General features: G+C 38.7%; 1 pseudogene; it reads right to left on the reverse strand.

The window, feature by feature from the left end:
- LOC128661326 (zinc finger protein 208-like) overlaps positions 1–18,342 on the reverse strand; it is a 125,155-nt pseudogene extending 106,813 nt beyond the window's left edge.
- Between the last annotated feature and the right edge of the window lie 2,239 nt (positions 18,343–20,581).

The raw sequence follows: 20,581 nt of genomic DNA on the forward strand, positions 1-20,581 counted from the left end.
GATAATTGAGAGGAACCAGGAACATTTTTCTAAAAACTGGATGGGGCACCCATTACTACAGGTCGTTCTCCTTCAGCCTTTTTATATCATGGGCCACCACCCGCAACAGGCACAACAGCATGAAACACAACATATGCCACCCTTTTGCACAATAGAGTACAGGTATGGCATAGATGGAACACGGAGATAATTTAGAGCAACCAAGAGACGGATAAAGATGCTTGGTCGGTCCTACTCTTTCAAATTTGTTGCATTTTGCGTTCAATTGAATGGTCCACCGGATATGAGTGGTGTGTAAAGTTGTACAATTCGTAACAGTTTAATCACTAGTGTTATGTGCCTTATTTTTTTTATTTGAGTTTTGTACCCACAGAGATGCAGCAGAGGCCAGAAAAATTAGGAATGTACAAATGACTGAAAAATTGGGGTATTGTTGTAGCAACTGCTGTAGCAGCGGCCAGAAAAATCGATGTTTGTAAAACATTTATAAAGTGCCCTAAAAGCTTGTGGCTTGAACACTAGTTGTTGGCGGATAAGTCAAGCAAGTCCTCCGTCTTTATAACCAAAAAAAAAGGCCAGCCTGTGTACCAGTTGTAGCCCAAGGCAGCTCATATCATCATCAGTAGTTTTTTATTCAAATGTATCGCCCAATATCAGTCCCTTCGGGATCCAGCCCTCATTCATTTTATAAAAGTGAGATAGTCAAGGCTTTTTTGACCTAGGTGACTTCTCTTCTCAGTGACAAAACCTTCTGCTGCACTAAAAGTCCTTTCGGACAGGACACTTGAAGCGGGGCAGGCCAGAAGTTCCATTGCAAATTGGGATAGCTCAGGCCACAAGTCCAGCCTGCACACCCAGTAGTCAAGGGGTCCATCGCTCCTGAGAGTGTCGAGATCCACAGTTAAAGCTAGGTAGTCTGCTACCTGTCGGTTGAGTCTTTCTCTAAGGCTGGATCCCGAAAGGCTCTGATGGTGCATGGGAGTTAAAACGGTACGCATATCCTCCATCAACAAGACGTCAGGAAAGCGCCCGGTCCTTGCCGCCGTGGTCGTGGGAGGAGGAGGATTAATTTCATCTCTTCCCCTGTTACATTCCCGTGGTGCTGTGACATCACTCTTATACGCTGTGTAAAGCATAGTTTTTAATTTAGTATGAAAATGCTCCATCCTTTCCGACTTGCAGGAATTTGGTAACATTTCAGGCACTTTATGCTTATACCGGGGGTCGAGGAGCGTGGACACCCAGTACAGGTCGTTCTCCTTCAGCTTTTTTATACGAGGGTCCCTCAACAGGCACGACAGCATGAAAGAACCCATTTGAACAAGGTTGGATGCTGAGCTAATCATGTTGCGTTCCTCCTCCTCACTGATCTCACTGATGGTATCTTCTTCCCCCCAGCCACGTACAACACCACGGGTACCAGAGAGGTGACAACAACGAGCACCCTGGGATGACTGTTGTGCTTGGTCTTCCTCCTCCTCATCCTCCCCAAAGCCACATTCCTCCTCTGACTCCTCTTCCTCACAATCATCTTCCTGCGTTGCCGCAGGTCCAGCAAGCAATGCTGATTCGGCTGTTTGCGGGGGTGATGGACACCACAACTCTCCCGCTTCCTCTTCACGCTCATCTACTGCCTGATCCAGCACTCTTCGCAGGGCACGCTCCAGGAAAAAAACAAATGGTATGATGTCGCTGATGGTGCCTTCGGTGCAACTGACAAGGTTTGTCACCTCCTCAAAAGGACGCATGAGCCTACAGGCATTGCGCATGAGCGTCCAGTAATTTGGCAAAAATATCCCCAGCTCCCCAGAGGCTGTCCTAGCACCCCGGTCATACAAATACTCATTAACAGCTTTTTCTTGTTGGAGCAGGCGGTCAAACATTAGGAGTGTTGAATTCCACCGTGTCGGGCTGTCGCAAATCAAGCGCCTCACTGGCAGGTTGTTTCGATGCTGGATATCAGACAAGTGCGCCATGGCCGTGTAGGAACGCCTGAAATGGCCACACACCTTCCTGGCCTGCTTCAGGACGTCCTGTAAGCCTGGGTACTTATGGACAAATCATTGTACAATCAGATTACACACATGTGCCATGCACGGCACATGTGTCAACTTGCCCAATTTCAATGCCGCCACCAAATTACTTCCATTGTCAGAAACAACCTTGCCAATCTCCAGTTGGTGCTGAGTCAGCCACTGATCCACCTGTGCGTTTAGGGCGGTCAGGAGTGCTGGTGCGGTGTGACTCTCCGCTTTCAGGCAAGTCAACCCCAAGACGGCGTGACACTGCCGTACCCGGGATGTAGCATAGTACCTGGGGAGCTGGGGGGGTGCCATAGATGTGGAGCAAGACGCAGAAGTTGAAGAGGACTCAGCCGAGGAAGAGGTTATGGAAGAGGATGGAGTAGGAGGAGTAGAGGAGGTAGCAGCAGGCCTGCCTGCAAGTCGTGGCGGTGTCACCAACTCTTCTGCAGAGCCACGCATTCCATGCTTGTCAGAAGTCAGCAGGTTTACCCAATGCGCAGTGTAGGTGATATACCTGCCCTGACCATGCTTTGCAGACCAGCTATCCGTGGTCATATGGACCCTTGCCCCAACGCTGTGTGCCAGACATGCCATAACTTCCTCTCTCACAACAGAGTACAGGTTTGGGATTGCCTTTTGTGAAAAGAAATTTCTGCCAGGTACCTTCCACTGTGGTGTCCCAATAGAAAAAATTTTTTTGAAAGCATCAGACTCCACCAGCTTGTATGGTAAAAGCTGGCGGGCTAAGAGTTCAGACAAGCCAGCTGTCAGACGCCGGGCAAGGGGGTGACTTTGAGAAATTGGCTTCTTACGCTCAAACATGTCCTTGACAGACACCTGACTGTGAGCAGACGACCAGGAACTGCTACGTAACAGAGACTGAGTGGAGGATGGTTGAGAGGGGGCAAGGAGGACAGCACTGGTTGATGTGGCTGAAGATGCTGGAGCAGGAGGAGGAGGGCGGCTTTCACTTTGTGTGCTGCTTCTACTCATGTGTTCTTCCCATCGGCCTTTGTGATTGGAGACCATGTGCCTTCGCAAAGCAGTTGTACCTAGGTGGCTGTTGGACTTCCCACAGGTTGCAAATGGCATCGCTGTTGTCAGAGGCAGACACACAAAAAAAAATGCCACACTGCTGAGCTCTGCGATGACGGCATTCTGGTGGTGGCAACAGCATGCGTTGATGGGCGTCGACGGGCTGTCTGGCTGACCCCTGGTGACGATGCATGCTGTCTGACTGTGCCACTAGCTCCTTGAGACGACCTCCCAGTGCTGCCAAATCGTCTCCTCCTCCTCCTCCTCTCTGTCTCCCCATCTGAACTTTCCCCCTCTTCTTCTTCTCTTCTAGCAGGCACCCACGTGACATCCACCGACACATCATCATCAACCGCTTCACTTGTATCTGAAACATCAAGAAAGGAAGCAGCAGCGGGTACAACATCATCATCATCATCACACCGTACCTCCATGTCGGTAATGCTGCCTGACTGAGACTGATCACTATTATCTACATCCCCTGTCAATGATGGTTGCGCATCACTCATTTCTTCAAAATGATGCGTCAATAACTCCTGTGACAGATCAAGTGAAGCGGCTGTGGTGCTAGTGTTGGTGGTGGCGACAGGCGGCGGAGTGGCACTGGTCACTTGAGACCTGCCCAAAGCACAGCTGGATGTAGATGGTGCGTCAAGGTTAGGAGGACTAGCAGCGGAAGCTGAAGAAGATTGGGTTTCCTGTGTTAGCCATTCAACTAGGTCCTCCTCAGAAGTTTTTGCATCCCCCCTGGCACCCGGCGTCTGAACAATGTGCATATTTGTAGGGTCTAAAGGAATCACAGCACCACGACCATGACCACGACCACGGAACCTGCGGGGTGGCTTGCCTCTGCCTGTCATTTTTTTTTAAATGGACACTAACAATACTATTACACCAATTGAGTGGTGGCACTGTGAAAGTGGGCACAGTATATGCTGTGAGACTGACAACAACAAAAAAGACAGATGTTTTAAAAATCACAAATTGTTAATTTTTTGAAATATTACTAGTACTGTGGCAACAAATATAATTGTTTGGCACTATTTGGCAAATGGGCCTGTCTGGCACACACGCTGGGAGAAAGGAAACTGCAATTCAATGGCACTAGGAGACTGAAGAATCACAGTCAAAACAGTTATGATTAACAAAAATTCCAATCCTGTTACAATAAATATGAGTGGTGGCACTAATTGGCTAGTTGGGACTGGCACACAGGCAGGCAGGCAGGCAGGAGGAAAATGCAATTCAAGGGCACTAGTAGACTGCAGATTGACAGTCAAAACAGTGTTGATTGACAAATTTTGCAATACTGTTAAAAGAAATATGATTGCTAGCACTAATTGGATAGTTGGGCCTGGTACACAGGCTGGCAGGCAGTAGAAAAGTGAAATTCAATGGCACAAGCAAAAAGAGGATTAAGATCAACAATCAAGATTTTTTTAATTTTAATTAGTAACTATACTGTGACAACAATTAGGATTGGTGTAAATAGTTGGCAAGACGGCCTGGCACAAAAGGATGGCAGGCAGGAGGGAGATGCAATTCAAGGAAACTAGGAGACTGATTACTGACAGTCTAAACAGTGATGATTGACAATTTTTGAAATACTGTTAACAGAAATATGATTGCTGACAACAATTGGCTAGGTGGGGGCCTGGCTCACAGCAGGCTGCAAGGCAGGAGGAAAGTGCTATTCAATGGCACCAGCAAACTGAGGATTCAAATCACAGCAACTATTACCAAAAATTTTAATTTTTAATTATTAGAATACTGTCACAACAAATATGATTGGTGTAAATATTTTTTAAGTAGGCCTGCCACACAGGCTTGGAAGGCTGTAGAAAAGTGCAATTCAAAGGCACGAGCAAACTGAGGGTTAAGATCATCAACAATAAAGATTTTTTAATTGTAATTAGTAACTATACTGTGACAAAATATTTGGATTGGTGTAAATAGTTGGCAAGATGGCCTGGCACAAAAGGATGGCAGGCAGGAGGGAGATGCAATTCAAGGAAACTAGGAGACTGATTACTGACAGTCTAAACAGTGATTATTGACAATTTTTGAAATACTGTTAACAGAAATATGATTGCTGACAACAATTGGCTAGGTGGGGGCCTGGCTCACAGCAGGCTGCAAGGCAGGAGGAAAGTGCTATTCAATGGCACCAGCAAACTGAGGATTCAAATCACAGCAACTATTACCAAAAATTTTAATTTTGAATTATTAGAATACTGTCACAACAAATATGATTGGTGTAAATATTTTTTAAGTAGGCCTGGCACACAGGCTTGGAAGGCTGTAGAAAAGTGCAATTCAAAGGCACGAGCAAACTGAGGATTAAGATCAACACTAAAAAAATTTTTTATTTAAATTAATAACTATACTGTCTGACTGTGACAACAATTATGATTGGTGTAAATAGTTGGCTAGACGGCCTGGCACAAAAGGCTGATAGCCTTGGAAGGGCAGCTATTAAAAACAGTAGGCTCTGTATGTCGGATACACACACGCCTGATAGAAAATACTATTAGATTACACTAGAAAAATGATTGAAATTATTTTTTTGGGGGGGGAATTAAAAAAAGGTTAAACACATATGAGTCGTGGCTCATAGACTAGGGAGGGCAGCAAGTAAACACAGTAGGCTCTCTATGTCAGCAAAACACACAGGCCGGATAGAAAATTATATTACATTACACTAGCAAACAAATTTAAACTTTTTTTTTTTATATTAAAATTAAGGTGAAAGAAAAATAGATATGAGTGCTGGGTGGGTGGCTGCCTGGCACAGACCAATTAACCAAAAGACTGGAAAAAAAAGAGGTATATTAATGCTGAGTGAGCCTGACAGACACAGGCATGATAGTAAATGTAATTAGATTACACTAGAAAAATATTTTTTTGTGTTTATTTTTTAAATTAAAAATAATGTTATAAACGGATATTAACACTGGTGGCTGCTGGCTGGCACAGAGCAATGAACCAGAGTATATGCTGTGTGACACTGGCCTGATAGAAAATGAAAAAAAATTACACTAGAAAAATAATTATATTTTTGGGTTAGTTAAATTTAAACTAATGTTGTTAGGGAGATATCAGTGGTGGCAGTAGTCACAGCATATGCTGTGAGCCTTAAACACACAGCTGAAAGCCAGGCAAATGCTAATAAAAAAAAAAAGAAAAAAAAAAAAAACGGCACGAAATATAGCCCTAAAAAGGGCTTTTTGGGGTGCTGTGCTTGCAGCAGAGATGAGTGGAGTCCTTCTGGACTGTAAATACACTAGCCTAGCTATGTTTTTCCTATTAATGTCAGGAACAAAAACACAACACGTCCTCTCATTAAAAAAGCAAGGTCGTTATGAGTCTAAAATGGCGGATTCCGAGTAGCTGGGAGTGTCTGTGATGGAGTGTCTGATGTTGTTTGGCTCTAATGTGTCAGGCGACTGTGACATAAAGGGTCAAAGTTTCCACAATGATGACACATAGGGGCGGATCGAACATCGCCATGTGTTCGCCCACAAACGCGAACAAGCTATGTTCGCTGTGAACCGTTCGCGGGCGAACAGTTCGGGACATCACTACAGGTCAGTAATGCAGCAAATATCCCTAAATTGCATTACTGTTATCATTTTAGAAAGTATAGTATGAATAGAATTGCAAACTTAACAGTAGTGAGATTATGAGTTTGTTTATGTTGAGAAAATTTCAGCTCTTGTATAAACTAGCGTCCAATGTTGTCTAAAAGGCACATATGATATATATTTTTTTTAACTTAAATGGTTAAGTGATAAGACAGTCATGTAGACCATACATGCAAAAACAAATTTGTAAAGTGACAACGATTATTATTTCTATGTAAATTGGTATAAGTGGTGCTACCAACTGTCTGGATGTTAAAGTGTATTGCATTGTGTACATGTGATTTGATTGGTTTTATAGGTTAACCAATGGGAGACATGAAGACCCTACAAAAAGGGCAGTTGTTTTAAATATTTTATTCAGCTTGGATTACGGCTGTATGACGAAACGTGTCAGCTGTTGTACTTCATTCCTCCCTTTGCAAGCAATCCCTTTGTTGCTGACAGTTTCCTTGAGGATTTTTTTACTTTGTACCACTCGTTTTAATTGTGGCATTATCGTTAGTAATAAATGCTACTTGGACATCCTCCGGTGCTCCTGTCTATTCTTTATATTAATTTTGACATTGGATTACATTGAAGTGAGCACGAACGTAGGCACTGTGGAGACGCTCCGGACAGTGCTCCCTCCCCTTCCAGATTGGCCAACAGGGTGTGAGTGATTGTGATGAACAGAGCTTCTCAACCTATCTTGCTAGGAAACGCTGCACGCGTTTGAAGAGGGCGTGATCATCACTTTGTTGCTTTCTGTCATCCTACCAAGCAGAGAGGACGGCCACGTAGGGCGTTCAAAGAAGTCACCAACGGAGAAAGTCGGAACCCACCCAGTAGATGTACCTGGGCTCAGTGTATGGAGGATATTTTGTAAATTTTTGGGTTATTGGGACTGATAAGTGCAGTAGGATTGACAAGCAAGATTTCATACGATCACACCCCAGGACCGGACGCAGTAAGACAGCAAGTACAGCTACTTTCTGAACTTGGTTATAAAACACAGAGCCACTCACACACTACGTTGCCCTGTTGCTAGCCTTTGCAGCTAGTCACAAGTGACGATATACACAGTCAATTGACGTTTTGGCCACTATCTTACACTTTGAGGAGTATGTGAACTTTAGCAGTTTGCCTAGATGCAGCCCAGATCATGATGTTATCAGTGGGCTGAGCTTGGCAGCCATTTCAAAGTGGCCAGAGACAATATTCATTTTACAATAACTTTTTTACTGTTCTTGCTGAACGATATAGAAAAGGTGCAGGAGGCTATTTGCAGCTTTATCTAAGGTAAGACTTTAAGATGACTAAGGTGTAGACTGTCCCTTTAACTCCTGCAAAGTCAGCTATAGAGCAGCAATTAACTACTGGGAGCTAGCTGAGCATATCTGGTGAGCCAATGATGAGACATGGGTGTAGCCACCAGTCAGCTCTCAGTAGTACATAAGTTTGATAACAGAAGTGAAATTAAAAGTATCATAAAATTCCACATTCTATCTGAATCATGAAAGTGTAATTTCCTATCCCTTTAAGTATGAGTTAAGTAACAGAAAATGTCTGTGTATAAAGTCTTGCTGGTGATAAATAATCTGGGTTGGTGTAGGTGGGGGGTTAATTTGATATTGTTTATGTACTGTTAAAGGAACAGTAACATCAAAATTAGACTTAAATGGATTGGATAGAACATGACATTTCAAACAACTTTCCAATTTTCTTATATTATCCATTGTGCTTAGTTCTCTTAGTATCCTTTGTTAAAGAGTAATCCTAGGTGAACTCAGAAGCGTGCACGTATCTTCAGACAGCAGAGTTTGCAAGATTTATAGCATTGTTATACATAGTTACAAACACTGCTGCACAGAGTGCTAAATACACGTGCACGCCCTAAACTCATATAATATCAGCCTCCTAGGTTTACTCTATAACAAAAGATACCAAAAGAACAAAGCAAATTAGATAACAGAAGTAAATAGGAAAGTTGGGTAAAATTGCTGCTCTATCTGAATTATCAGCGTTTAACTTTCACTGTCAGATTTGGCTTCTGTCTGATGATGTTTTCCTAATTATTCTGTGATATTGGGTTTTTAATTATACAAAAAACACAAAATACTGGTCTGGATTACAATCACTTTTTATTTGCATGAAAAAACATTGTATATCATTATATAGTAAACAGCAGCATTACATGATATATGCACACAATGGTATAAATATACCTAACACTTGTGCTCTTGATACAAAGGGATTTATCAGACATATAATGTTCCCTTTATGTATACAGTATGTGCTATTATCAGTTCTTGTGGCTTCTAACTAACATGAAAACATCTAACAGACATAATATCAAGTTACAGAACATGACACACATATTACATACCCAGTATACATGTAGGTTATAGTAGCCATTTAAATTAAACTGATTATGATCACATGACACACATATTACATACCCAGTATACATGTAGGTTATAGTAGCCATTTAAATTAAACTGATTATGATCACATGACACACATATTACATACCCAGTATACATGTAGGTTATAGTAGCCATTTAAATTAAACTGATTATGATCACATGACACACATATTACATACCCAGTATACATGTAGGTTATAGTAGCCATTTAAATTAAACTGATTATGATCACATGACACACATATTACATACCCAGTATACATGTAGGTTATAGTAGCCATTTAAATTAAACTGATTATGATCACATGACACACATATTACATACCCAGTATACATGTAGGTTATTGTAGCCATTTAAATTAAACTGATTATGATTACGTATGTACCGGTTACTGATATTGTGTCTCATGAAATAAAATCAGTTTCCCCTCAGTAATTGCTCTGGTATATAACGTGTACAATGCTAAGCATCTATTGCTGTAAGAAAAGGTTTATCCACATGATGTGCACATTAAATATATTTCCCAGATGTCAATCATATGAGACTGATGTTCTTGTTTATATAATTCTCTAACACTAGGGTGACCATATTGCCGCTTTAAAAAGGGACACATATGAAAAATACATATGTCAGGGTTCTTATAAAAAACATTTCTTTAAACAGCCCTGAAAACGGCCCTGACATATGTATTTTTCATATGTGTCCCTTTTTAAAGCGGCAATATGGTCAGCCTATCTAACACTCTATTCATATAAAGACTCCTTTATTCTGTAAATATAATTATTTTCTCCCCTATGTAAAACAAACGTACAACTCCTAACACTGGCATATTAATAAACAACACTGGGGGTGCTGTGGGGTGAATGGTTGTGTAAACTGGTCAGTATGAGGACAGATCTGTATATTCCTGTGTGGTGTTTGGATTCTATCACATTGGTACGAGAGAAACTGAGGTGCACATATATAGAGGAACAAAGGACAGCAGGAGAGCTCTTCCAATCTGGGGATTTTATAACTGGGATTAGAAAGTACTATTTACAATAGGATCGTTTTTGATGCTTCTATTTAGAGAGTTTGTCCTCTTTAGGATAACTGTAAAAAGGTTTGTACACTGGGTATATAAATTTTATTTGTGTATAAATATTTGGTGTTTTGAGGCTTCCGGTGTGGACGGTAGCAGAAGAACAGCACACTTGCATGACTCCCAGGAGCACTGAGCACCAAGTGTGTTCGGCGGACGTCTTACCAAGCTTACCCTAATCCGTAATACTCCTAGTCAGGGAAGTTTTTGTAACCTTCCGGAGCAAGGTCCTGACTATGAACCAGGTGTAAGGAGGAAGCCTCTAACATGCCCAGAATTGCCTACTGGTGCAGGCAGCAGTCCTTCTTCCAAACGTACCAATACCTCAGGTGGAAAACACAGCCATTACTTGGAAGAGTGCAGCGGGCATAAGGCTTTGTAAAATCACAGAGCTTGTGAAAACATTGTGGTCCAAAAACCTTTTTCTGCTTAGAATTGGATGCACTAAGAGGTCTAAGAGCAGTTGTGTAAGAGACTCTCCCTGTAAATCAGACCTCCCAGGACCCGCAGAGACCTAGTAAGCAGAGGTGAGTCGGGAGTTCACCTGATCCGCCCTTGCTATATTTCCTGGTCTCGAGAGTGGGTAGGAGGTGTTTGCTGAGTATACTTACACAGGAACTGGCGATGTGCAGAGTAAAGCCCATAAAAAGTTAACGACTGCAGTGAGCCTATATGGACCCTCTGAAAAAGACTCCCAGGACCTGCTGAGACCGAGAAAGCAGACTTGAGTCAAGCACATACTCGGGTCACCCTGCTATTATCCTCTGGCCTAGAGAGCAGATAGGAGACGATTAACATTGAAGCAGAGAATATTTGCATAGGAAGTTTTTGCCGTGCAGACTAAAAACAAAGAGGAAAAATCCACTGTAATAAAACACACAAGATTCTGCTGGACATTGAACCATAAGTTAGGTACTCTTCCTTTTTTTCACTAATATAGCTGGCCACCTCAAAATAACCGGCTTGATAATACTACATAACCCATATACTATTGTCCCAGGTTTTTTTTTGGCTTCTTTTCGTCTCTATTACTATGCCTATCATGACATAGGTCTGAAATTTAATACAGCATGTGGCTTGCTAGACTATACCCAGTCAGATTAAGGATAAGTCTACACACTGGGGTTACCATTATTAGCCCAGTTGAAGAAGCTAAACAATTTTTAGACAACAGCAAAAAAAGGAAATAAGTGATGTTATTAAGATATAAGGAGTAAAGCTGTGGAATAGGTAGAATGACTGTACGTGCTGTATTTGTTTGGTTCTCTTTTTTATTTTATTTTTCCTCCCCCTCCTCCTCTATATATAAATCATCCAAGCAAATGCACTCTCAGGTCTTTTCAAATAGGTTCTTTTAATGGAACGTTTGCGGGGTTCACAACCCCTTCATCAGCATTGTGAACCCCGAAAACGTTCCATTAAAAGAACCTATTTGAAAAGACCTGAGAGTGCATTTGCTTGGATGATTTATATTACTTATTTCTGCACCCAGGCGGTTGATACTTGGAGGGTAGAGCTGGAAATTGTTTGTATACTATATATATATATATATATATACATATATATATATATATATATATATATATATATATATATATATATATATATATATATATATATATATATATATATATATATATATACATAAATGTTGAAGCTAAAATTGTCGTAGTGGAATGTAGGTGGGATAACCTCCCCCATTAAAAGAAAAGCCATACTCAATCATTTGAAAACCCTAAATACAAGCATTGCTCTATTACAAGAGACCCATCTTTCTATTAGTGAGGCTCAGAAATTAAAATAGAGATAGGTGGGAGAAATATTTGCCACTCCGTGTATGGGTAGGAAGAGAGGTGTGGCTATCCTAATTCATAAGGATCTGGAGTATAACATTTTAAAAGTAGAAAGTGACAAAGAGGCCAGATATATAATTCTTAGCTTGGAATATAATCATAAAAATATGCAATTTGTAATATTTATGGCCCAAACACTCATGATGGGAAGTTTTGGGCGCTTACTAACTGAAACAAATAATAACCAGATAATAGGAGGTTTTAATTTAGCACCCAAGGCTATCCTAGATAGAAGCTACAATAGACTGGGCCCTACAATTAATACAAATTCAAGATGGGAAACTCAGATAAGTAGAACAATTAGCAATAATCTCAATGTAGTGGATATTTGGTGTATCCGGAATCCAGATGTTCACAACTATACGTGTAGATCCAAATCACATCAATCTCAGTCTAGGATAGATTATTTTCTGATATCAGATCACTTAACCACATCCATAGAGAAGAACCATTTCTGATCATGTGCCAATAACTTTGCAATTTGTGGAAGGTAATAAACAAACTAGTAATACATTAAGATTTCCTACTTTTCTATATATGGACATGCAATTTAAAAACTTCTTGAAAATTAAATGGTCGGAGTATGTGGAAAATAATATAGAATACCGGACTAAGAAAATAGATACTTTCTGGGAAGCTTTCAAAGCAGTCATGAGAGGGGAAATTTTGGCAAATAACAGGAAAGTCAATAAAAAAAAGAAAAAAGGAGAGAGAAAATCAATTGTACAATCAAGTTACAAATATGTTCATTAAACGTAAAAAGAACTCCACCCTAGCAAATTGGAACAAATATTTGGATTGTAAAAAGGAAAGAGATTACAGAAAACTGAAACACAAAATCTAAAAGCTAGATCTGACTTTTAACAACATGGGAATAAAATAGACAAATTTCTTGCCAAATTAAATAAAAATTATTCTAGTTATAAGAGCAGTAAAACTATACAAATGGAAACATTATTATTAACTCATAAATCTCAAATTAAAGAAGCATTTAAAAAAAATATTATGAACAAATATATACACAGCCTTCTATAGATTTTGCGCAAAAGGAAATATTCTGGAAAAATGTGTCCCTCCCACAACTTAATGTGGGGCAGTTAGAAAGTTTAAATAAAGAAATCTCTCAAGAAGAAGTTTGTGAGGTAGTTAGGAGCCTAGCCCTAAATAAGACAGAAGGACCGGACCAATTACCTAATGAGTATTATAAGCTATTGATAGAGGTTGTTACACCAATTCTTACAAAACTTTACAATGAATATTTAAGTAATACAAAAAAATGTTTTCCCAAATCCTTTTCTGAATCTTTTATTACTTTAATTTTAATACCTAATAAACAAGCTGAAAAAATGGACTCTTATCGTCCAATCTCTCTTCTAAACTCTGATTATAAGATCTTCACCTCTATCCTAGCAAATAGGTTTCAAAAAATCATTATACACCCATATAAAACAAGCTTTATTAAAGGACGGACCTCCTTTACTAACTTTAGAAAAGGTTTTTTTTTTTTTAACTGTCTCCAATATAGCATATTTAAAGGATATATCAGACCCTTTACTGCAAAAAACAGATAATGCTATTTTATGCCTAGACGTGGAAAAAGCTTTTGATTTCCTGTCATGGGATCATATCTTTACCACACTTTCAGAATTTGGTTTCAAGGGTCCCATGTTTCAGCTACTTCAGAAGCTATATCATTTTCCTAAAGCTGCTCTTATAATTAATAGAGAGAGATCTGATTCTGTTTAAGTAGAGGGACCAGACAGGGTTGCCTTCTTTCGCCACTTATATTTGACTTGGCAATTAAACCTCTTGCAGCTTATATTCGAAATAGCATAAATGTTATACAAATTGGTACTAAGGCAGTTAAACTGTCCTTATATGTGGATGACCTACTTTTATTTACCAATAATACTTTTAACTAAGATAGTGAATTTGATGCATGAATTCAGTAGTTTTGCCAGATATAAATTAAAATTAAATAAATCAGAAGTTTTATGGTTAAACAAAAATATGCAATCATGCTCGAATCACCCTTTCAAAGAAGCTAAGGGACATATATCTGGGTATAAATATTTCAAATTCCCCAAATCTTTGGAATGACCTGAATTATAAGATCATAATTAAAAAGATATTATTAGAAATAGCCAGATGGACAGCTCTACCCTTAAATATATTTGGCAAAATTAACTTGTTTAAAATGATAGCATTTCCAAAGCTATTGTATATTCTGCAAAATCTACCTTTGATAATTAACAAACAAGATCTTAAAGGGACACTGAACCCAATTTTTTTTCTTTTGTGATTCAGATAGAGCATGCAATTTTAAGCAACTTTCTAATTTACTCCTATTATCAAATTTTCTTCATTCTCTTGGTATGTTTATTTGAAAAGCAAGAATGTAAGTTTAGATGCCGGCCTATTTTTGGTGAACGAATCGGGTTGTCCTTGCTAATTGAACAGCACCAATAAACAAGTGCTGTCCATGGTGCTGAAACCAAAATGTGCTGGCTCCTTAGCTTAGATTCCTTCTTTTTTTAAAAAAAGATAGCAAGAGAACGAATAAAAATTGATAATAGGAGTAAATTAAAAAGTTGCTTAAAATTGCATGCTCTATCTGAATCATGAAAGAAAAAAAAATTGGGTTCAGTGTCCCTTTAACTTACCGAATAAGTCTATTACAAAAGATTTATGGGGTAATAAATCTCCTAAAATTACCTTAAGAAAGCTTCAACTAGATAAGAACTCAGTTGGCTGGTCACTACTGAACACTGAAGCATACTCTATTGCATGTCTCTCTAAAGTAGCTTTGGATTGGCTGACTCAAATGGGTCATTTTGCTTTATTGGAAATAGAATCAGAAATGGTAAAACCTCATACCTTGCAAGTAATATTACATATAAAACCACATAAACTCCCAAAGCCACTTCAAAATTTACAAATCTTTAAAGAGCAGGTTGTTGCTTGGAGTAAGAAGTGTACTCGCTGTTTAATTAATCCTAGTGTTTCACATTATTTACCTATTTTAGGCAACCCAGATTTTACACCTAGCTTACAAGACTACCCTTTAGCTCTTTGGAAGAATAAAGGATTAAAGTATGTACACCAATTTATAGATTTAGTTAACCGAAAAGTGAAAACTTTTCAACAATTAAAAAAGGAATTTCAAATCTCAAATCTAAATTATTTTGCTTTCTTACAGGTCAGACACTTCTGTACGAAATTAATTAATATTAATACTATTAACAGGGAATGGCAGGTTATTGATAGCCTAATAAATATTTACATGACTGGGAATTATAAAATGTCTTATTTATATGCTAATCTAACCAAAGAAAATAATATAAAAAAAATCTGATCTCACTTTCAACGAATTGGGTAAAAACAGATCTAAATGAGACCTCTCCTACTCTCATCAAACAAAGTGAAAAAATCTACTGCTTTAATGGATAGAATTCAGTCTCAATTAAAATTATTACACCAAGCATGTATGACCCCCCGTTGGTTAAAAAAATGGTCTAAAACTAAGGATATAGGGTGTGTAAAATGCCGGTTGCCAGACGCTAACTTAATTCGCTGCATATATAACCGCCCCAAAATAAGACAAATTCTGGGCCAAATTACAGTTTTTTATGAGTAAAATTTGTAAGGAAGAAATTCAATTTTCTATTTACAATATCATATTTCTCTGTAATGGGAAACTATGGGGATCCAGAACTAAGTTACTTAATTTAAGTATAATCTTGGGTCACAATCAAATTTGTAGGACCTGGAAAAATATAAAACCTCCCACTTTAAGCATGGTTATTAATTCCTTGAAAGATTAATTCATTTTGGAACAATACAGCCCATGTAGCTCTGGAGAGACATTTGTTGCTAAAACTCTATCCAAATGGGAGTGCTTTATCAAATACCTACCACTAGCAGAATTAAACCAAATTCTCTCCCCATTCAGATCATCTAAACTTTTAGACCAATGGGAGATAGATAATCTCTAGAGATCTTTGCTAGGGGCGGTCATGGTGGTGGGTCCTTTTCTTTTTTTTTTTTTCTCTCCAGGATGACGTTAAGGCTTATACTGGACTTCTTTTTCCTGCTTTCTTTTTTTATTTTTTTATTATGTTATTTCGATAATGTATTATACTTGATCAAATACCCTGGGACTCTTTTGTTGTGTTTAAATTATTGTTATAATAGATGTTGTCCTGTGTGATGAAAATGCTTTTTGCTTTAAATGTATTATGTAATTGTAAAATAAACAGAAATATAAAAAAAATATATATTTGGTGTTTTATAATAATTGATTTCAATAAAAACCTTTTTTTCACTTTCTAAACATTTGAAAGGTTTCTTCCCTTGTGAATACTTTCATGGTTTTTCAGATTACTCATATGTGTAAAACTTTTTCCACACTCTGTACATGTGAAAGGCTTTTCCCCTGTGTGAATCCTTTCATGAGTTTCCAGACTACTATTTTCTTTAAGACTTTTTCCACACTCTGTACATGTGAAAGGCTTTTCTCCTGTGTGAATCCTTTCATGAGTTTTCAGATTACTCTTTACTGTAAAACATTTTCCACACTCTGTACATGTGAAAGGCTTTTCTCCTGAGTGAGTCCTTTCATGAGTTTTCAGACAATACATTCGTGTAAAACTTTTTCCACACTCTGTACATGTGAAAGGCTTTTCTCCTGAGTGAGTCATTTCATGAGTTTTCAGACAATACATTTGTGTAAAACATTTGCCGCACTCAGTACATGTGAAAAGCTTTTCCCCTGTGTGAATCCTTTCATGACTTTTCAGATGACCCTTTTCTGTAAAACTTTTCCCACACTCTGTACATGTGAAAGGCTTTTCCCCTGTGTGAATCCTTTCATGACTTTTCAGATGACCCTTTTCTGTAAAACTTTTCCCACACTCTGTACATGTGAAAGGCTTTACTCCTGTGTGACTCCTTTCATGAGTTTCCAGACTACTCTTTTCTGTAAAACTTTTTCCACACTCTGTACATGTGAAAGGCTTTTCTCCTGTGTGAATCTTTTCATGCTTTTTCAGATTAAACTTTTCTGTAAAACTTTTTCCACACTCTGTACATGTGAAAGGCTTTTCTCCTGTGTGACTCCTTTCATGAGTTTCCAGACTACTCTTTTCTGCAAAACTTTTTCCACACTCTGTACATGTGAAAGGCTTTTCTCCTGTGTGAATCTTTTCATGCTTTTTCAGATTAAACTTTTCTGTAAAACTTTTTTCCACACTCTGTACATGTGAAAGGCTTTTCCCCTGTGTGAATCCTTTCATGAGTTTTCAGACTACTCTTTACTGTAAAACATTTTCCACACTCTGTACATGTGAAAGGCTTTTCTCCTGTGTGAATCCTTTTGTGACTTTTCAGATTACTCTTTTCTGTAAAACATGTTCCACACTTTGTACATGGGAAAGGTTTTTCTCCTGTGTGAATCCTTTCATGACATTTCAGATGACTCTTTTCTGTAAAACTTTTTCCACACTCTGTACATGTGAAAGGCTTTTCTCCTGTGTGAATCCTTTCATGAGTTTTCCAGACTATTCTTTTCTGTAAAACTTTTTCCACACTCTGTACATGTGAAAGGCTTTTCTCCTGTGTGAATCTTTTCATGCTTTTTCAGATTACTCTTTTTTGTAAAACTTTTTCCACACTCTGTACATGTGAAAGGCTTTTCTCCTGTGTGAATCCTTTCATGAGTTTTCAGACTACTCTTTACTGTAAAACATTTTCCACACTCTGTACATGTGAAAGGCTTTTCTCCTGTGTGAATCCTTTTGTGACTTTTCAGATGACTCTTTTCTGTAAAACATGTTCCACACTCTGTACATGGGAAAGGTTTTTCTCCTGTGTGAATCCTTTCATGACATTTCAGATAACTCTTTTCTGTAAAACTTTTTCCACACTCTGTACATGTGAAAGGCTTTTCTCCTGTGTGACTCCTTTCATGAGTTTCCAGACTACTCTTTTCTGTAAAACTTTTTCCACACTCTGTACATGTGAAAGGTTTTCTCCTGTGTGAATCCTTTCATGACATTTCAGATGACTCTTTTCTGTAAAACTTTTTCCACACTCTGTACATGTGAAAGGCTTTTCCCCTGTGTGATCCTTTATGAGTTTTCAGACTACTCTTTAAGTAAAACATTTTCCACACTCTGTACATATGAAAGGCTTTTCTCCTGTGTGAATCCCTTTCATGAGTTTCAGATGACTCTTTTCTGTAAAACTTTTTCCACATTCTGTACATGTGAAAGGCTTATTCTCCTGATGAGTCCTTTCATGATTTTCAGACAATACATTTGTGTAAACTTTTTCCACACTCTGTACATGTGAAAGGCTTTTCTCCTGAGTGAATCTTTTTATGAGTTTTCAGATGATCCATTTGTGTAAAACATTTGCCGCACTCAGTACATGTTGTGTGGTTTCTCACCTGTGTGAATTTGTGGTGTTCTAGTAAATTTAGACTTACATCTAAAGCTTTTCTCACTTTCTGTAGATTTGAAAGGTTTCTCCTTTGTATGAATCATTTGGCTAGACTGTAGACTTTCCCTTCTTTAATATGTTTTGAAAACTCAGTAAATGTGTGTGGTTTATCCTCTGAAATAATAATTCCACTAGATAAGTCATAAATGTTGTCCTCTTGTTTGATGACTAAATTACTCTCTGTACATAATGATTGCTTCCAAGTTCCTGCCAATTCACCATCTTCTTTAAATATCTGCTGTGCTAACCCCAATGTTTGTGAATAGCCATTGGTGTCTGAGACTATTGGAGTTTGTGGTATCATTCTGAGGCTTCTGGAGTAAAGGATGGAAATGAACTATTCATGTGTTTGTCTACATAAAAATAAATTTAATAAAGAAAATAAGAATGTTTATTATTTATAATATAATCCATCTCAATAAAAACATTTTGTTATACTCAAAAATGTCTTCTGTTTTGTATTTTTAAATCTATTTACCTGTAAATCATAAAGTAAAAAAGGATGACATAGAATGTAAACATTACTACATCATAGTAACCTAAATTACTGATGAAAACAAGTTATAGGGCCGCATTAAAAAAGTACCTGTGGATAATGTTCTCAGCCAGGGAACATGTACACAAGCAACTGCACATACAGCCGATGTCCGCTCATGCACAACTAGTTGGGTGAGAACATGATGCATTAATCATCACAGACTAAACATCAGTGTGAGCAAAATACTTGAATTATTTCATGAAAGAGTTGTTGAAGATCTTACTGATCTTTCAAATTCACTGGACTCTTGTCCATCAAACCTCTCGTTTAAACAGAGAGAAGCCCTTCTAAATTTACAAAAGAATGATAAAATAGTGATCAGACAGTCGGATAAAGGAGGGAGTGTTGTGGTCATGGACACAGTGGACTATAATCAAGAAGCCTTAAGACAACTGGGTGATGTAAATACCTACTCAGTCCTTTCCTCTAATCCGACTGCAGCATTTGCACGTGAATTGTCTTACCTTTTGGATGAGGTGGTGGAGGAGGGTCTCATGGATCAGGACACAGCTAGGCTTTGCTTAGTTTCAGATCCAGTGACACCCATCTTCCACCACCTCCCAAAGGTACACAAAAGCCTTATTAACATTAAGGGAAGACCTATAGTGGCTGGTATAGGTTCCTTATTGGAGCCTTTATCTAAGTGGGTTGATGATTACCTACAGCCACTAGTTCATCTACTACCCAGCTATGTTAGAGACACCTCACATGTCCTACAGATCATGGAGCCTTTGACATGGAGGGAGGAGTACAGTTGGCTCACCATTGACGTGGTGTCCCTGTACTCCTCGATTCCACATGTCCATGGCCTGCATGCAATTGAATTTTTTCTTGACCTCCTTACTGATTTGTCATCTGTGTCCAAGAAATTGATTGTGAGAATCGTCCAATTTCTATTGGAACATAATTTTTTTATGTTCCAGGGCCGCTACTACCTCCAGAGATGTGGCACAGCTATGGGGGCAAAGTTTGCCCCCTCTTACGCCAACCTTTTTATGGGTTGGTGGGAGAGGTGGGAGAGGTGCCACATCTATGGAGGTAGTGGTGCCCCCTCTGAACATATTGTTCAATACGTCAGATTTATAGATGACTTACTGTTAGTTGGTCATCTGATATTCAGAAAGCCGATGATTTTGTTACTATTTTAAACGCTAATGATGTGGGATTGCAATTCACGTATGAATGGCATAAAACCGAGATTAACTTTTTGGATGTCCACCCTCTCAGGTGATGCCAAACAGAGCAAAGTGAACTCAGCTCTTTACCGCAAACCCATTTCTGGCAATAGCCTTTTACATGCACGTAGCTGCCACCCACAGCATGTGTTCAAAGGCATTGCAAAAGGCCATTCTTACGAGTTAAACAAAACTGCTCTCAGCAAAATACTTTTCAGTCTGAAAGCAGAGATCTGAGAACACGTATGTTTAAGGAGAGGATATCCAAAAAGTACCATCAATAAAGCCTATTTTTCTAGTAAAGCTACTGATAGATCGCAACTG

This window comes from Bombina bombina, chromosome 5, assembly GCF_027579735.1.
Source record: "Bombina bombina isolate aBomBom1 chromosome 5, aBomBom1.pri, whole genome shotgun sequence".
Lineage (NCBI taxonomy): Eukaryota > Metazoa > Chordata > Amphibia > Anura > Bombinatoridae > Bombina > Bombina bombina.